Below are 3,330 nucleotides of genomic sequence, written 5' to 3' on the forward strand. Positions count from 1 at the left end.
CCTGAGCATCCTACTCCCTTATTGGGAAGAGATATACTCACTAAACTGGAGACCACCCTTGTGATGGGAAGCTTTTCAGCCCCTAGAGCCCTACAGCTTCTGGCTAATACTGAAGAACCCATTACACCTTCAATAGAGAGGGACCAAAAACTATGGGAAGACAAAATTAACCCCCAGGTGTGGGACCAGGGGATTCCTGGACGAGCCCACCAAGTTGAACTGGTCATCATTGTCCTCCAAGATTCCACTTGGTTTCCCAACCAGAAACAATATCCCCTCAAAAGAGAGGCTCAGGAGGGACTACAGCCTTTAATAAATAAATTCCTTGCTTGTGGGCTATTGGTCCCCACCAGTTTGCCATGTAACACCCCAGTCCTCTCAGTAAAGAAAAGGATGGAACCTGGTGAATGGTTCAAGATCTCTGGGTCATAAATGAAGCTGTAGTTCCCCTCCATCCCACAGTACCCAATCCCTGTGTAATCTCAGGAGAAATCCCACCCAGTGCCAAGTGGTTTACAGTCTTGGATCTCAAAGATGCATTCTTCTGCATACCACTAGCTAAAGAATCCCAGTATCTTTTTGCCTTTGAGTGGGATGCTCCAAGAGAAAAACACCAACAGATGACTTGGACAGTATTACCTCAGGTGTTCAGAGATAGATAGTTTGGGTAGGCTCTTAGCTGGATCTCCTAGATCTGGACCTGGGATCTAATGGGAAAATATTACAATACGTAGATGACCTACTAATCTGTTCTCCAGATGAGAAAAATGCCCAAAAACATGCAATTCAGGTTCTAAACTTTTTGGCAGAGAGGGGATATAAAGTCTCCCGTGCTAAGGCACAGATAGTCAAGACAAATGTCACTTACTGGGGAGTTCAGATTACACACGGGTCCAGGAGGCTGTCCTCTGATCGGGTACAAGGAATCCTCCAGTTGCCCTCCCCCACAACTCAAAAACAATTGCGAGCTTTTCTGGGGCTAACTGGGTATTGTAGAATCTGGATAACCAACTACGGTCTAATTGCCCAGCCCTTATATGAAAGCTTAAAGGGACGGGTGATTCAATCCCACTGATGTGGAAGGAAGGGGAAGGAAGGGGAAGTTGTTCAGTTGTGCCCGACTCTTTGCAACCCCATGGACTGTAGCCCACCAGGCTCCTCCGTCCATGGGATTTTCCAGGCAAGAGTACTGGAGTGGGTTGCCATTTCCTTCTCCAGGGGATCTTCCCCACCCAGGGATTGAACCCGGGTCTCCTGCATCATAGGCAGACGCTTTACCGTCTGAGCCACCAGGGAAATCTGATGTGGGGAACTCCTCAAAAGAGGGCAGAGGCTACAATAAAACAGGCCTTAACTCAGGCACCTGCCTTGAGGTTGCCAGACCCAGAAAAAGCATTCCAACTTTATGTCCACAAAAAAGAAGGAATAGCCTTGGGAGTGTTAACTCAAAGGTTGGGACCTGAGCCCCAGCCTGTAGCTTATTTATCCAAAAGGCTCGACCCAACCACCCAAGGCTGGCCCCCCTGCCTTCGACATCTTGCAGCTATTGCAATCCTGATAGAAGATGCTTTAAAACTCTCTTTTGGGGGCAAACTATTTTTACCAACCACCAAGTGAAACAACTCCGAAATGGGAGAGGCCCTTTTGATCAAAGAATCCTCAGATATCAAGTAGTGCTGATAGAAAATCCAGGCCTCACTATATCCCCTTGTGAAGTTCTTAACTCAGCCACCCTCCTGCCTATCCCCGAGGGCTCTCTCCCCTTTCACTTTTGTCTAGAAACCTTGGACCACTGGACAAAACCCCAAGAGGGATTGTCAGAAGATCCTCTGACCAATCCTGAAGAAATCTGATACACTAATGGAAGCAGCTTTGAATTGGATGGAAAAAAGAAGAGCCAGATATGCAGTGTTCTCCAATTTTGCTAAGCCTCTGCCACCAGGTACTTCAGCCCAATTGGCTGAGCTCATAGCCCTGACTCGAGCTTTAGAGCCGGGAAAAGGAAAAAGAATAGCCATTTACACTGACTCCAAGTCTGCCCGAGGGCCCCCAATCAAATATGGTGATCAAATCCTTAGGCTCTTGGAGGCAGTCCATCTGCCAGCTGAGGTTTCAGTCTCCCTTTGTAAAGGACACCAAAAAGGGAGCACGGGAGTGTCATGAGGGTACGAAGCAGCCAATCATACAGCTAAGAGAGCAGCATTACAGAACAATGACCTAATAGGGGTTGCCACCTCAGTTCCACAGACTAATTTGCCAGAAACTCCTTCATATACTGAAGGTGAGACTCTGAGTGAGGGCTTTCAAGATGATCATATGGGGTGGTTCTGCAGGAGGGACTCCTTTTTCTGCCTGGGAACCTCCAATGGAAGTTGGTTAACTCCCTACATGCCACCACTCATTTAGGGGAAAAGGCCCTCCAAAGATTACTAGAAAGGTCCTTCAGAGGAATAGGCCTCCAAACAACCATAAGGCAAGTGGTCCCCTCTTGTCCCACTTGCCAATTAAACAACCCCCAAGGAGCTTGAAGACCCCAGCCGGCCCAGCCCATCCAACGGCGTGGGGCCTATCCAGGAGAGGACTGGCAGATGGACTTCACCCAGATGCCAGTTTCTCAAGGGTATAAATACCTATTAGTGATGATAGATACATTCACAGGATGGATTGAAGGCTTTCCCACCTGGAATGAGAAGGCTGAGGAGGTGGTAAAAAAAACAAACTGCTCCATGGAATCATTCTGAGATTTGGTCTGCCCAGGTCATTACAAAGTAACAATGGGACATCATTTACTTCTAAGGTCACCCAAGGGGTCTCTCTTAATTGGGCATTACTTATTATCTCCATTGTGCCTGGAGGCCTCAGTCTTCAGGAAAAGCAGAAAGAGCCAACCAATTATTAAAATCAGCAATAAAAAAGATAACCCAGGAGACCTCCCTGGGATGGAAGGAGGCTTTACCAATAGCTCTCCTCCGCACCCATATTGCCCCTAAATAACAGGTTGTTGGAGAAGGAAATGGCAACCCACTCCAGTGTTCTTGCCTGGAGAATCCCAGGGACAGAGGAGCCTGGTGGGCTGCCGTCTATGGGGTCGCACAGAGTCGGACACGACTGAAGCGACTTAGCAGCAGCAGCAGCAGTCATCCTGGATGGAAGGGGAGTTTGGGGGAGAATGGATACATGTGTATATGTGTGTATATATACATATATGTACATGTATATACATATATGTGTATATATGTGTGTGTGTATATGTGTGTAGCTAAGTCCCTTTGCCTTGGTCTACCTGAAACTGTCACATTAATTGGATATACTCTAACACAAAACAAAACA

General features: G+C 47.3%; 1 non-coding gene across 1 annotated transcript; it reads right to left on the minus strand.

The window, feature by feature from the left end:
* Nucleotides 1-1,224: 1,224 nt before the first annotated feature.
* TRNAH-AUG lies at nt 1,225-1,296 on the minus strand. The gene has a single exon. It is a non-coding gene; the product is annotated as a tRNA-His (tRNA).
* Nucleotides 1,297-3,330: the final 2,034 nt, after the last annotated feature.

This window comes from Bubalus bubalis, chromosome 3 (assembly GCF_019923935.1).
Source record: "Bubalus bubalis isolate 160015118507 breed Murrah chromosome 3, NDDB_SH_1, whole genome shotgun sequence".
Taxonomy (NCBI): domain Eukaryota; kingdom Metazoa; phylum Chordata; class Mammalia; order Artiodactyla; family Bovidae; genus Bubalus; species Bubalus bubalis.